The sequence below is a fragment of the Lycorma delicatula genome, chromosome 5, assembly GCF_047948215.1.
Source record: "Lycorma delicatula isolate Av1 chromosome 5, ASM4794821v1, whole genome shotgun sequence".
In the NCBI taxonomy this organism is placed as follows: Eukaryota; Metazoa; Arthropoda; class Insecta; order Hemiptera; family Fulgoridae; genus Lycorma; species Lycorma delicatula.
In genome coordinates this window covers 42,133,842-42,150,973 of record NC_134459.1, presented here as the reverse complement: position 1 = coordinate 42,150,973, position 17,132 = coordinate 42,133,842, and the positions used below count along the sequence as shown (strand labels likewise).

Sequence of the window (17,132 nt, the reverse complement as noted above, 5' to 3'; positions counted from 1 at the left end):
TACACTAAGTCAAATAGAGAAACCAACAAACTGTTGAGGGGGAAAAAGCGATTCTACATAAATAGTTTGCACAACAAGGTTGAAGAGGAAAACACATCAAATAATGCAAAAGACATCTATAGGAAAATAAAGTTCTTCAAGAACAAATTCACTCCGCAGCCCTACGGGGTTGAAGAACAAAGAATCGCGTCTTCCCAAATCAGCTGATTTCGAAGTCGAGAGTTCCAACGTTCAAATCCTAGTAAAGGTAGTGACTTTTATACGGATTTGAATACTAGATCGTGGATACTGGTATGCTTTGGTGGTTGGGTTTCAATTAACCACACATCTAAGAAATGGTCGATCTGAGACTGTACAAGACTACACACTTCACTTACACTCATATATATCATCCTCTGAAGTAATACCTGACGGTGATTCCGGGAAACTAAAACAAAGGAAAAAAAAGAAGAAAGGGACCTGTTCAGGAGTGCGGATATAGTGAGTGAAATTGCGTTCAGAAAAATCCGCTGAGCTAGACATGTACTAAGAAGGAAGGAGGAATGTTTGCTGAAGGAAGTGATGAGGAGTAATCCTAAAGGAAGGCGGCCCCGTGGAAGACCAAGACAAAGATGGTGGGGACCAGGTAAGGGTGTATTTGGAAAGGGTTGGAGCTGCTGAGAAGGATGCGGGAGATCAGTGCAAATAGGGAGCGGATTTGTTGGTGTGGCTAGATGTCACCTTGGATGTAGATAGCCCTGGAAGTAAGAATAAGAAAGTAAACAATACATTTGCATAAAAGTACATCTATTATTGGTTATACAAAAAGGAATGGAGTTCAAATAAGGAAAAAATACAATATTTTCTTTTATTATATATAAATAAAAATATGGCAGTACTAATAATACTATGAGTGCCTGCAGAACGTAATAACGTGTTATTTATTTATAACAGGAAGTTATTTTATCTATCCTAGTCTCGTTTATGGTTGTAACAAATGTAAGGCACTAAAAGTACAAGTGACATCAATTCATAGTTGCTTTCTCTGAGAGTAATAACGTTTATAATACAACCATTTCCTGTGCAACAGACTGTCGCTCGTAAAGCTGAATAAATCAACTGTATTTCAATGAGCTCGCCTTATCAATACGGTACAGCATATTCGACTTACAGTGGGGAAGAACACAAAAACAAAAAAAAACGGAAACCGCTTCTTTCCCTCCTTTTCCTTAACAAGTCTCTCGTTGAATTTTTGTTAGAATATAAAAGGGTATTTTTGTCAAAAATTGCATCGCATGTTTTTTTGTTGAAATCTCTTTTTGTTCCAAAACAGCTTCTAATGCAAAGAAGAAGATGCACTTGTAGAAGAGAGCTGAAAATTTGTAGTTAATACTATTGTTTTTTTCTTGTTTTATTTTGACTCATAATGTTCTTCATTTTTTTTTTCTTGTAGCTCCTTAAATCTTGCATCCTTAATTTAACATACTTCCTGACATTGCCTACTGATGAAATTTTGCTCAGTTACTAAGGTCGGGTGACAAAACAATATTCCACCATTACTTTTGCAAACATCCTCCCGTACGGGGCTAAATTAAGGGTACGGGTGTAAAAAATTGCAAAATCTGCAAAACGGCGGGATTTTAAAACCAAATTAATCTCATGCAATGTATGATAATAATTAGTGTATGACTAATATATGACAATTAATGTATGACTAAAAAGTAAAAAGCAAGTTTTTAAAAAATCTTTAAAAATTTATTTTTGTAATATTATTTTAATATGAAATGCATTATAGATTAAAAAATAACAAATACTGGGAGCGACCTGAATTTAATGTAAGGTCGTCTACACACTATTTAGTTACGACACGTAACATGCAAACTACAAGCGAATACAAACTAAATGTGAATCACTAATAATAAAAATTTCGAGGATATAAGGCATCGATTAGCGACTCACATGATACTATACTCCTTAACTACCGGTAATGAGTTCCATTCATCATTTCACTATCGTAATTTAAAATGCGATTTTATAGTAACTTAATATACATTCACACAAGGTTACATCGTAACCTCGTGTGAATGTAAATCACAGGTGTGTAGGTTAAATCGTATCCCTAAATCCTTTAGGTATCTCTTCGTTTTTTTATAAATTCAATTTTAAAATTCGTTTTCTTATAAGTTAATAACAGTTGATGCAACATGTATTCCGTACAGGGCATAAGTAAAAATCCTTAAAAATAATTTCCGCACAAATTTTAGCAAATTTTATAGGCTCTAATTTTTTTCTCTTAGTTGTTTTTCTAAAACTCAATTTAATGATGAAATATAAAAAATTTTTTTTTTTGAAAAATATAGCTGAATATCCCTCGAAGTTCAAGAAATACTCTTATAAAAACGTTGTAGAGGAGAGCTGAATATTTTGCAGCCAGCACTTTAATTTATATGAAATGTCATTATGTCACCGCCAGCACATTCGACTCCCTCCGGAAAGTGGAGCGCATCATTGCACTCTCCAAATAGTACGGCCCTCGAAAGGTGCATTCCTGCTACGCCGGAAGGTCCTAGCAGCGAAAGGACTTCAGATGACTGACTGAAGAGGAATCACGCCGGGAGAACTAAGCTCATATCCGGCTAGGCTCCGAAGGTCAAATAATTTGTTCGCGGTCTAACGGATCGAAACGCAGCAAATAATTCGATCCATAAGTAAAACACAATAATTACAATCGAGACTAAATAAATAATAGCCCGCCGGATAAAAGAAAGACACAGCAGCAAGGGACTTTTGTCCAGGTTCTGCGATTAGTAGGGGGATACAAATTCTCTCGCTATTCTTGCGTTCCGTTCCGAAATGCATTATAGATTAATAAATTTTATGTCTTCAAAAGAGGGAATGCAAGCAGCCAATATTTTACAAAGGTAAATTGTAAAGAAGTCTAGATTTTAATCGGGTTTAAAATAAACGCATTTTCACTTAAATTAGTAAAAACTGCTTGACGCACGAACAAGAAAGAAAAATAAATATAAATCAGGAATTTCCCTCACTTTCGTGTACAACACAGATAAAGTAGGTATTCTTATAAAGAACTGCGATATCAGTACTTGCACACTAAATTGCTATTTTATGTCATAATATTTTACGCCAATTTATTTTACAAAACTTTAAACTAATAATTAAACTGGACTGAATAATTTACGTTTACTAAAAAAGATTTTACCAACATATCGTAATTATTTATGCAAAAAATACAATTATTTTTTTTGATCTTGAAAGAGTAAACAATCAACATAAAAATCTATTTATTTATATTTTTCCAATCCTTAAAATAAAAATCAATGTTTATAAAAAAATATGATTAAATGAACTAAGAATTTATCCCCTTAAATTTTACTTAATGGATTTTTTTTGTAATTATTAAACGCTACAATTTAAGAAATTTTATTAAAGTTTATTTTCTTAAGGATGAAATGTAAAATCGATAAAATGAATAACAAGTTGCCTCGACTTAGACGAGCTTCGATTTAAGTGCTTTCTATACTGGTTGCCTGAGGACAATACACCGATGTTTCACAAAAAAAACATTCAGTAAAAGAACGAAGTTTTCAAAACAAAAGATCAAATAAAACTTGTTTTATTTCAACAGAAATCGAATCTTAGATTCCGCTATAGTAGTAGGGTATATAATTTGATGTACTTAGATTATTACAAAATAAAAAAAAATTATTTAAATTCCCTTACCTGTAGAATAAATCGTTACAGAAATATTTATAACGTACGTACAATATCGTATTAAAAGAATACGTCTATTTTTAAATAAAATAGAAACACGTAAATACGTAAACACGTAATGTTGTACAGTAAAAATACAATTTTATTTTAATATTAATAACAAGAATAAATAAATAAATGCTGCATGTTCGTAACCGACAAAGCATATAATTACGCAGAAAAAACAGAGCAAACCGATGAAGTATTAAACGATTATTTGCTTTCCTTTCTAATGTAATCCATTATTCTACAAAACTCATATCCATACTTTCGAGTCTGATACCGCAGGAGAGTTTACTTCCTATCTGGCAAAGCGAGTTAACCGATCGACAGCTACACAACATCAAAGCTGATGTCGCTGTATTGACATAAAATACTGATTTTCAATCTATGCTATGTAATTTCATAATAGAAACTCTTCAAAAAATATGAAGAAAGGTACCCATTTTCAATACTTTTTAACTTTATATTTGGTCGAGAAAATAATAAGAAAAATCAAAAATTACTGTTTATTAATCGCCTAATCCTTTTTACTGTCCTCGTTAAGTTTAGGCGTTTTTGGATCACGGTTTGCTATTCAGTTTGGAAAGTTATTTTTAAAACTAATAAATTCTTGGCCGGTTACGAAAATATTTATACAAATGAAATACGATTGTTATTACACAGATTAAGGGGTACAGTAAATAAAATATGATTAAATATTCACGCCAGTTCTGGTGACGGATTAGTATCTTAGTATGGATAATTATTAATCGATATCTTATCTTAAAGAGTCGACAGCAGCTTTGTAGTCTATTTATTATTAACTGATCGTACAGTCATTTCCTCTATAGCGGTTATTTCAAACAATGGGACGACATTATTTATTATAATCGATTATTCACATCTGTTGTTAACAATTTGTAATTACTATAAATATATTTTTTCCAAACTGTTTATCAAAACAAACGAAATAATAATTTTTTTTATTTGTAAAAATCATAGTCTTTCCTGACTGAAACAGTTATCACACGGAAAGTGGGAAAAAATCCGAAATGGTAATCCCAAGCTGGACATGGACAATAAAAAAAGATCGGGAATCAGGCAGTTAATAGCACGTATTTTTAGAACTCTTTTCCGCTTTTAACACATACGAGACGGTGATAGTGGATGCTGAAACCGTACCACTACAAGAGTTGGCTAGCCACAGGAGGAAACTGTATGCTGGGGTAGACGGTCAAAGCTCATTCGAGGAGAAGTTTGCCGAGTGGCAGGCCAGGTGGGACGCCTCTCATAAGGGCCGGTGGACCCACCGACTCTTCCGTGCATCAGGACGTGGTACGGGGGGAAATTCGGTGATTATTGGTTCACCCAATTTCTGACCGGCCACAGAGCATTTAGAGCTTACCTGTACGGGTGGCGGAGGGCGGACGATGAGAGGTGCCCCGTACTATGGCGAGACGGACACTCTTGAACATGTAATTTTTTAGTGTGGCAGGTGAGCTGGTGAAAGTCACGGATGCGAGTTGCTGGTAGGTCCGTCGGACGCTTGAGAACACTGTCAACAATATGTTAGAGAGTAAACACTAGTTCTCTACTATCTCACGTTACGTCGATGGGGTAATGCAATAAAAGGACTGTGGAGCGAGGGGTAGAGGGAAAGCCCTCTGTGGAGTCGCAGTTCGTCAGGTTTGCTCGGGTGGGCAATGGAGAGGAAACGGGGGGACTCCTGATCTCAGAGCTGAAAAGATCGAGACCTGGCGGGGGCGCCTCTGTTAGAGGCAGTGACAATTAAGGTAATTAGAAGCGATGGCACCTCCTAGGGTCGTGATAATGCTTAATTGCGGGTACGGGCCAGGGAGAAGTTGGTGAGGTAGGTTTAGTCGATAGGGCGCAGGCACACATACGCACTTCTAGTATCTTGCACTTCTAATAACCTGTTAGCGAGTCCGACACTTCGCCCGTAAATGGGGTGCCTCCGACTCATCAAAAAAGGCGTACTTCTTAACTATAACTACCGTATTTTGAAGAACATTTTCAAAAATGGAATAAAATTATATAGGTTTACCTACATTGAAAAAATAAAGTGGTCCTCGACTTTTTACAGTCATTACGAAGCGAGTCAACCAGTTACAAAACACATCGGTTAAGATATAACAAAAAGACTAGCAAGCCAAAGCTGTGTAATTTGTCCACCGTTACCGACAGTGTGATTTACATTTAGTAACATTTTTTTACAAAACGAGTCGGATTATAATCTGTTGAATGAATTTCTATTTCACGGTTTTCATAACGCTCAATTTATTTAATATTTTTTTAGCCATCTCCCGGGTTCGAATCCCGGACAGGCATGTTATTTTCACACACGCTACAAATCATTCATCTCATCCTCTGAAGCAATACCTAACGGTAGACTCGGAGGTTAAAAAAAAAACAAATTGAGTGTAATGATCTGACGTCTACTATTATTTTTAATGGGCAAATATTTCAGTATTGTAATAATTAAAGATATGGAGATTCTGTAATTGGAAAAACAATTGAATGATGATCATTAAAACGGTATCAAACATCAAGTGAAATTTAGAAATTTTTTGTTAAACGATTGAAAATCGTTCATCACAAATACTAAACCTCTTACCCGTTTTTCGCGATTAAAATGCTTCCTTGTACGAAGTTCAGTAGTCACGAAAAATTTCGGTTTTCAGATTTCAACGGAAATATCCATTTTCACCATCCCTGAATCCATTTTGACTAGTTTCGGCGTGACGTCAGTTCATACGTATCTCGCATAACTTATAAACGCTTAACCGTAGGATGTTAAAAATTTTGGATTTAGGACTGTTGTAACAGCTAGTTGTGCACCTCCCCTTTTGATTGCAATCGACTGAACCAAAAGTGTCCGAAAAAGCCCAAAATCTAAAGAAAATGTGAATTTTGGACTTTTTCTTCAATGCAGTAACAACCCCCGTTGAGAGCTTATAAACGGTATATCATAAGTGGTTCTTATTTTCATCGGTTCCAGTTATAACCAAATAAAATTTTAATTAATGAAATATTTGGGTTTTACAAGGGACATCGGTTCGAATCAGACTTCATCTCCTTTTTTTTAACCTTTATTATTTTTTTTAAATTTAAATGTATTGATTTATTAATAATTAACCGGTGATTGTAAAAAAAAGTTTTACATTAAATAATAATTCAATAGTAGCAATAAAAGAAAAAATTAAAAAAATTAATAAAAAATATATGTAATTTAATAGGCGCACAAGGAAAGAGTCATTTGGGGTTCACATCAGATTTTTAAGTAAGTGAGAATTTTGTATTTGGATTGTTACTCAGCACATTTTATTCTAAACCGATACCAATGATTAAATAAAATTTTTTGCTGATCAGTCGTACCATTCGGTCAATCAGCCTTTACAAATATGTAATCCCATCTAAAGATTTCACTAGAAATTTATAAATTGGATTACTTTTCGTTTTTAATTTAATTTTGAGTCGAGTATAAAATTATGATTATAATTACAATACCTTTAATAATAAAAAGTTTTCCAACTCTCAGAAAAAAAATGTTCTCTGGAGATACCCACAACTGATTTTTTAGCAATCCTTTTGATGAAGTGACTCACCTGAAATCAGAGAAAAATAAAATAAAATTTTTAGGTAGCGAAATCATCGTATATTTAAAAAAAACATATTGCAAGCGTATAACACGACAAAGCTATCCGTTTTACTGATCATTTCTAAGAGATATAGTTACCGTGTTTCACCGAATAATGTTAGCATCCTAATCCTTAAGGTCGAGAAAAATGGTATTAAAAATTTTTGTTGCAAATTGATGTACTTTAGTTTAGATACCTACTATATGGGTTTTCTCAGAATTGTAAAAAAAAACTGACAACGCTTGTTAGTACGACTGTTGTACAGTTGCTAACTTTCTCTAACTCTCTAGCCCTGTTAATTAACAAAATGCGTAGGGAAGTGGTAATTGACGCCCACAACCGTTCGTTATCGCACACTTATCAGTTTCTCAGTACGTGTTGTGCCGTAAACAACCCCTCTGCCTTTTTTTGTAATAATGTGTTTAGTGTTTATTTCTGTGATGCTATAACTATCACTCAAACTTTCAAAACTGGGAACTACAATAGTTATACCGCTGGTTTTAAACTAACAGTTATTGATTATGTTGAACAACATTATGCTGAGTAACAGAGCGGCCGAATGACAGTTTTCTGTTAGCGAAAAGTCGGCGAGAGGATGGCGAAAAATTAAAAAACATGAATGTTTCTCATCTGCTTTCAGAGGGGATAAATTTGGCAAATATCCTGAGGTAGATGTGATAGTTTTTAGTTACGTTGAAGAATTAAGAAACGATGATTTTTTCGTTACGTATGATGCGATTCGATGTAAGGCTAGCGAAGTGACAAGAAGTAAAAACATTTCTGAAGAATTATTCCAAGTAAGTCGTGGTCGGGCGCGTAGTTTTATGCGGCGGCACAACTTATCTGTGAGAAGACGAACGTCTGTTTGCCAGAAACTACCAGAGGATTACACAATTCGCCAGATAAAAAGTTGTACAATTTCATCGTTTTGTTTTACGCAAACGGCAAGCTATTTTGTAAGAATTATCACAGATAGGTAATGCAGATCAGACCACTGTGTGTTTTGATATGCTACGTAACATATCCGTCGTAAAAAGGTGTCATTAACTGTAACTGTCCGATCTGGTAACGAAAGGTCACGCTGTACCGTAATGCAAGTTGTAACGGTTGATGGAAATAAATTACCTATGCTAATGAATTAAAACAACTTTTTCGAGAAAATAACACAAAACAAATAATTATCCCCGGAAGTCTTACATCCATCATTCAACCCATATATTTGTGTTCCAAAGCCTTCCAAAGACAATTTACGCAATCTATGCGAACTGGATCGGAAGCGGAGACCACCAATTCACTCCAATCGGTAAACTAAGCGGCGTTCGATAGAAATCTTGTGTACCTGAAGAGTGAACAGATGGGACTCCGTGAAAATCTAAGTACACGTAATAGTTTTAAAAATACTGGAATTTCAAATCCGTTGGACGGCTGCGAGGATGATGCTTTGTACATCAGCGAATCTACTTTACTGAACTGAAGTAGTATCATTACAATCATCCGAAAGCAGCAGTACAAATGAGAAAGAATGTTCCGATACGGATCAAAGTCTGTGTGTTTTTATATGTATAAATAATAACACTAATTTCAACATTTATCTTGCAACCAAAAAAATAAATTGTCGTATTATAAGGATTTCTTTTGTTTCTTTCCAGGTTAGAAGATAATGACAGCCTATCTGCCCAGAAATCACTATCAGAACAACAAAAAATCCTAAATCAAAAAAATTAGTGGAATAATAAAATGTATTGCTTGACAATTGTCTAATGTTACTATAAATACGTGAAAATAGATTGATTTTATTATTCAATAAAGTATTTTTGTAAAAACTCCTCAATTTTCATGTAGGGTACGAAATTATATCGCATAACGGTCGCACCCTAGTTAGACGGGAACGTTTTGAGTACAAAAAATGCGACCGATATGCGGAGAAATACAATATTTTATTTATAAGTATATATATATATTTTCAGTATTACGACCTCAGACATTCTTTACTCATACTTTATCGACGAAGGTGATGAATGCAATTACATATAGAAAAATGCCACACCTTTGCCAAGAATTGAACACGAGAGGAGCGTGATTTAGAAGTCAGCAAGCTATCCGTTGGACCAATCTGTCGGCCTGTAAAATTTTCTTAATCTTTATTATAGATTATACAGTTAGAATATATTATACAATTATGTATTGCAACAAACGAGATCATTATTTTTCATACAACACGCATTTATGCCATACCGATATATAATTTTTTATTTCATGAAATAATAGATAAGTTGGAACTTACGCGAAATATAGAAATACAAGTTTTATAATAATAACGTACACGTAACATATAAAAAAATATTTTAATATAAATTTGTTGATAATAACCGCTTTTAAAACAAGAATGAATTAAAGCGATTATAATTTACTAAATAGCAATATAGAAATAGACACAGTATTGAGACGTCACGTAGAAAAATTCCTTTTTAGTCTATAAAAAGACTAATAAATAACAATAAAATTTATATTTTTAACCTACGGGAAAGCTCGCAATGCTGTATTTTGTAAAACAGGTGTGGTAATTTTTGTGTGTTTTAAGCACTCAAGTGATTTTTTTTTGTATTCCTTAATTCGTTCCACGGGCGTAATATTCTACCAAATTTCACGTAAAAATTATTTTTTTCCAGATACTGGAATGTTGAACTAAATCAAAATATTTTTATGAACTAATCAAAATTTTAATTATTTTAGTAATTACACATTAGACAGTATAATTTTTACGATACAAATATCATTTGGTCAAACGGTACCAAAAACATTTTATTAGCAATACAATTTTACCAGTGTTATATTAATCTCTTTTAAGTACGTGTTATCAGATTTACACTAAAATGCACGCAATATTTACTAAACATTGTCACTTTTGTATAAAATACGACGCGAAAGTAGTGGAGTTAAATTTTTGGCGCGAGTTAAATAATAATAACACATGGAAAAAGTAGCGAGTAAGCAACCAGTTTATCAGTTAGCTTTGCCGTGTAATAATTATTATTATTATTATTAACTACACATTGCATGTGAACCTAGAACAATTCGAATGAACAATAATCCAGATTATCTCACAGTAGCGAGACAACAAATACTATAATGGAGTACATTACATTGAATTAATTCTATTATTAACAAACTGTATATGTTTGATAATTAGGGATTTAGTTAACCTTTCAATTAATAATATATATTATTTATTTATTACTAGGTATTAATAGACACTTATTGAAAATAAAAATGACGTACACTCGCGTACAATTTTAAAATAACAGTTAACGTACACACTAAACAGTTTAATAAAAAGAAAAATTTGATAAACAAAACCAGATATAACAAACACCATTATTCAATGACAACTTTCTTGAATGAACGACTGACTACAAGAATGAACATTGCCAACAATACAATAATTAACAACAAAAAATACAAACTACATTTACCAACTAACTGACATCTCTCAGCGAACATTTCAAATAACTACAAGGCACATTTTTTATTCAAGGTTTTTTCAAGATGCGGTTAGAAAATTTAATTTCAACATACAATCGATCATATTTTATACGCGACGTTTGCCATTCGTAATGCTTTTTTTTATTTATTCGATTCATTATAATGAGATATGACCTGCTCTAACACGGTAAAAAAGATTTTTTATATAACATTTTGTCGAAAAATAACGCAGATAAAAATACAATCACCTGCCGCAAAACATGAAACGGAAAGAACGCATCAGGAAATTATTGATAGTATGTATAGAATATTAGTATAATGCTTTTGTATTATAACTCGTAAGATTTTACAAAGCACACTAATAATGCCTGTAACTAATCAAATTACAACACTACACAATAAATTCACATTTAGCGTGATGAAATTATAAAGTAGCACTAAGCAAATTTCATCGTTGATATTAACCTTGTTTCTCGAGGATCCGTCCAGACCATCTTCCTTATGAACTTAATCAAATAAAGAGGACGTTAGGGAATAATTTTGTAAATAAACAAATATTGATAGAAAACTAATGTTTCGTTAAAAAATTAAAATTCTAGCTGCATCTACAAACAGTTTTAAAATAAAAAAAACGGAAGAGAGAAAGTGAATTAGATAAACGAATTTTCAGTTTAATAGTTGACGTCAGTATTAATAGTAATCAATTACAAATGTTTTATTAAAAAGCTGTTTGAACTGCCGTATAACTTCCCTAATTATATTATTGTACTGATGTTAGATAAAATTATGACGTATATTGAGATTACATTTTAAAGGCATAATAAAATTTATTGACACAGTTATTAATAAGAATATATATCTGGTTAATGAATTAGAAAAATTAAGTAACGGAAAAGTATAAATTAATAATACAATCACTAACAGCGACCAAATACTACTTATTATATATATATATATATATATATATATATATATATATATATATATATATATATATATATATATACTTATATACTACTTATTATATATATATATATATGAATGAATATATGAATGTCTAACTGTCTGTTTCTCACTCTCACTCCCCCCTCACTCAAACTGTCACTCTCTCTCTCTCTCTCTCTGTGTGTGTGTGTGTGTGTGTGTGTGAGATGGTACTCCCTCCGGCTAGGGATTGCATTTTCAAACAACTAGGGCCCTCAAGAGGTACATTCCTGTTAGGCCGGAAGGGGTTAGGACTGAAAGGACTTCAGCGTACGGACTGAAGGGGAATCACGCCGGAAGAACGAAGCACATATGCGGCTTGTCTCCCAAGGTCAGCCCCGGTTAAATAGTTTTTTACTGGTCTAAACGATCGGAATGGAATATAAAATTCCATTCATAAAAAAATATATAACCGCCAAATAAACAATTACCCGCCCGATAAAAAGAATGACACCGCAGCAAAGGACTTTAGTCCAGCCAGTAAGATTAGTAGGAAGATACATAAATCTCCCGTTATCCTTGCATTCCATTCCGTGTGTGTTTGCAAACAATTCTTCCTTTTTTATTTTCCTTTGTTTTTAATTGTTTTTCTTTTTTTAATTTAAATATATTGATTTATTAAATTAATCTCTGATTGTAAGGCAATTTTTACAATACATAATAATACAATAATAATGATAAAAAAATGAAAAAATGAGAAGTTATTAGTAAAATAACATTTTATGTACTTTTAAAAATGTGTAAATGTAATTTAATAGGCGTACAAGGAAGTCATGTGGTGTTCACATACGATTTTTTAAATTCGTGTAAGAGTATATTTTTATTTTAAAATTACTGTTTCTATGTTACTACTCTAAGAGTAGCTATTTAGTTACTATTTTAAATAATTTGGACTCCTCAGACGGCTGAAGCCATTGAATTTGTCTTTAATTACAATAATTGTAATATGATTTTAATAATTAAGATTGCATCCCGATTTAAATTAATTAATTTGAACTGAATATAATAATTAATTGTAATTTTTCAATGAATGACATACGAGTACATTAAGTGAGCTGAACGTCTGCCCCTGCCTTTCAACCGAACTGACGGCTGGCTCCGGCGAGACGGGCGATCGGGGTCTGTTGTACAGAGTGATTTTTTAGTCCTGTTACCCAATTGTTAATGTCTGGTAATTTTTTTATAAGAAAGGGAAATTTTGTTTTGTGATACGAAGTTGGTAGCGCTACTCAACCGGTACAGATACGGCAGTGTAAGTTGATTCTCCTTGAGCTGTGTAAACATTTGTGCCGTTTCCGGTTGTGTTACGAACAGACCTTTTACCATAGAACAACAAGTTTTCATTCTTGAACAATATTTTTCTACGAAATCGTACGCGAGTGTAAAAGAATCATTTCAAATTAAATTTGTTGGTGTTCCTCCGCCAGAAAAAAATGTTAATTTCTAGACTATGGCAAACCGATTTCGAGAGAAGGTAGTGTTTGCGACAGAAAAAGTAGTGGTTGACCAACTCGCATGACAGATGACGTTTTAGAGAATGTGAAAACAAGATTGCTCAGATCTCCACGGAAAAGTTTACGAAAACTTTCCACGCAAGTCGGTTTGTCATATTCGAATGTTCAGAAAGCTGCTAAAAAACTGAAATTGTATCCGTATCGCGTACGATTAGTCTAAGAGCTTCAGCCTCCAGATTTAAACAAGCGATTGTAATATTGCCGTCGGTTTAGGTCTCTCGTAAGTGATAACGGATTCGAATTTTTAACGACAGTGTTCTTTAGTGATAAAGCTTGGATCCATCTCGATGGTTATGTGAACAGTCAAAACTGTCTAATGTGGAAGGTTGAAAATCCTAACGCTTTACAAGACAAATCTTTGCATCCTGAAAAAATTGGTATGTGGTGTGCGATATCTCGTCATCGTATAATCGGACCCACGTTCTTCGAACAGACTGTAAATGGTGAAGTATATTGTGCGCCAATTTGTGTCCCTCCTGGAACCTCAAGAACGGTATTGCTGGTTTCAGCAAGACGGCGCTACATGCCACACGTCTCGAGAAACCGTGGATTTTCTGCAAGAGTTCTCTGATGATCGAATAATAAGCAAGGGCTTGTGGCCTCCAAGGTCCCCAGACCTCACATCTCCTGACTACTTTTTGTGGGGATATATTAAGTCCGAGGCCTTCAAAAACAATCCTCACACTATTGATGAACTTAAAGTCAATATTACAGACTTAATCGTGAATATTTCAAATGCAACTCTTAATAAGGTTTCTGGTAATATGCTGAAAAGAGTCCGTGCGATAACCGCAAGGGGTGGGCATTTTGAGCATATTCTTTAACAATTGTATAAGTAATAGCTTTTTATTATATCTCTTTTGTAAGTAACAAATACATTTTTTTATTCCACCTAAATTTCCCTATCTTAAATTACATTTAAAATTGGGTAACAGGACTAGAAAATCACTCTGTACTATCTAACCAGATGACGTCATTCAATTTCTAATAACATTTCAATACAATACTTGTACACTAGGCACATCATTCGTCAAGGGACAAATTTTCAGCTCTCGTATTGTTATCTATATAAGAAAATAAATAAATGATAAAATAAGAATAATAATTTCAAGAATATATATAATCAGTTAATATATGTATATTAACTGATAAAATGATACTTTCGAAACCCAACAAAACTACTACATCTAACAATGTTTTTAAAATAAAATAAAAAACCGCTGTCATTTTGGTCAACCCCAATCCAAAGTGTTAATTTAGCTTAAAAACATTAAAATCAGTGAAACTTCCAAATCAGACTGCTTACCACGATCTGACACTCACCGTTTTTAGGTTAATTAAGATAAAAATGTATCACAAATAGAGATAGATGAATAAACCATAAACCAAACAGATAACCACTTCCAGAAAACAAAATTTATCGGAGGAGACGCATCCTATCGTTATTTGATAATGACGTTTTCGTTATAGTTTAAGGTTCATGAAGCATCTCTATCTCCTTCAGACAGATATCTATCTTATCTAATTTTTATCTTTTAAGAGTCGGTGCTTCAGGTAGCGGTGGTGAAATCTGTGATACAGTTTTCAGTGGTTTGGCTGTTTTTAGCTATATTTACACTTTTAATTATAATTGCTCAATACGACGACGGTTTTTATATCTTACTTTTACTGTCAAACTGTTAAAAATACTTCTTTAATATATAATCGAAAGCACTGTTTATTTTTCAATTAACTTTTTAAAATTTATTTTCTTGGGTACCATTTCTCAATATCTATTGATGATTGTTTAAAGTTTAAGTGAGTCAGTTCGAGTCAAAATCCAAAGTTTCAGATTTTAAGTTCTGTGAAATTTTGTTTTGAGCAATTCCTTGTTTAAAAAATCTGTAGTTCAAGATGCTCCTGCAATCAGGCAAACAGTAGGTTGATCTAAATCAGTTACGCAGCCAAATAGTTACCTAAAAACCGACAAGCAGCACCTTATTATGTGTCTACCAAGAGATATTTCGTTCTAAAAAATTATAATTTAAACAAAATCATACTGTACGTTTACAAGATAATAAATTATGAGAAGTATTTAAGGTTTTTTTCGTTAGAAGATCGTAGGAAATAACATCACCGTATTTTTCAATAGGTAAATGTTTGCTTACTTCAACATAAATTATAACCGTTACAGTACAATTTGACTTAACGTAAATAAATAATTTCAAAAACGTACAAATTATTCAGAGGCATATATATTTAGGTTTAATTATATTTAAATACATTTAAAATACTTAATTAATGAAATAGATTTTGCTAACAGATAGAAAACATGATCGCTTTAGTCTCTACCATGTTTATTCCCATTGTACGTACGGATGTATATGTACGGGGCTAATTAATTCAATGTAATTGTCATTTTCATTTGATTAATGGCGCCCATTATCCTGCTAACTTCGCAACTGGCACGTTTAAGTACTAACTATTATGCTCCATACAACATTTTAACTGGTGCATGTATGATGATACTTTAAAACGAAATTCCATTCTAGTAAATTGTAACCACTTGGTAGAGCTTCAAATAAATTTAATATGAATTTAAATTGATACATATAATATAAAGAAGAATAGTAATTGAACTGGAAAATAACAGCGCAACAATGTGCGCGCGAGAGGGAAATAATATTAAAAACTAGTTATACTAAAACCGTGTTAAAAAAAAAAAAACTAAACAAAGATTTATTCTCATTGACTATGATAAATTAAATGACTTTCTGATTGTGTAGCAGGGCCCAGCCAAACAAATTAGTAAAATCTACGTTCTGAAATAACATTTTTATATGTTTTTTAATGTAATATAATTTATTCGTAACTTGTTAAATTTTCTTTTTAACTATACCTATAGCGAGTTATTTATTTTACAATTAATAATTTAAGTAGAATCGACATTTATAATAAAAATGGTTTATTTATTATTTGTAACTCAGTGATACTATTCTCTTTTGCTGTTTAGCCTCTTCAGACGATAAATGAGGATGATATGTATGAGTGTAGTCTTGTACAGTCTCAGGTTGACTGTTCCTGAGGTGTGTGGTTAATTGAAATCCAACCGCCAAAGAATACCGGTATCCACGATCTAGTATTCAAATTTGTATAAAAGTTACTGCCTTTTCTAAGATTTGAACCTTACAACTTTCGACTTCGAAATTAGCTGATTTGTGATGACCGAGTTCACCGCTAGACCAACCCGGTGGGTAACTCAGAGATAATGTATAAAGTAAACTGCACTGAATCAACAATCGTTCACGCTAAATCAATCTATAATTGAAGGGTTTGTGTGGACAGTGTCTAAGGTTTTAATTAAGGGGATGTCAGTTTTCACCAAATATATACACTCACACACAAGAGGATCAGTTAAATATACAAAGAGGATGATCTAAGGTTTCTCAGTAAATTCCGTCCAGTTTATCCCTAGTGCAAAACGACTGTGTGAGGCGTGGCATTGGCTGACAGGATCTTTGATCGGCTGACGGCGCCTAAAAGTAGCGTAGTTCCTGCAGACGGCTTTGTCTTTGTCAAGTAGCTCGGAGTAGCAATCAACATTCATAGTGCGACGACGCAATACGCCTTTCCAGTACTAAAAGACAGTTGCGAGGATGTTTCCAGCTGGCTGGAGGGCAAGACTTTCCACTCTTATGTCACTCCACATTCGGGAGTATCATCACATGTGACTTCGATAAAAATATTTTCCCGTTCACCTAAATCGATTCTAAAGCCTTCG

General features: G+C 33.1%; 1 protein-coding gene and 1 long non-coding RNA gene across 5 annotated transcripts in view; one reads left to right on the top strand and one right to left on the bottom strand.

The window, feature by feature from the left end:
- Positions 1-9,165, top strand: part of LOC142324408 (uncharacterized) — a 105,132-nt gene extending 95,967 nt beyond the window's left edge. The window contains exon 3 of the long non-coding RNA XR_012756278.1: positions 9,041-9,165. This is a non-coding gene — a long non-coding RNA (uncharacterized LOC142324408). The remainder of the gene's footprint in view (positions 1-9,040) is intronic.
- Positions 1-17,132, bottom strand: part of KrT95D (phosphofurin acidic cluster sorting protein KrT95D) — a 526,961-nt gene that overhangs the window by 212,491 nt on the left and 297,338 nt on the right. The window lies entirely within an intron of this gene.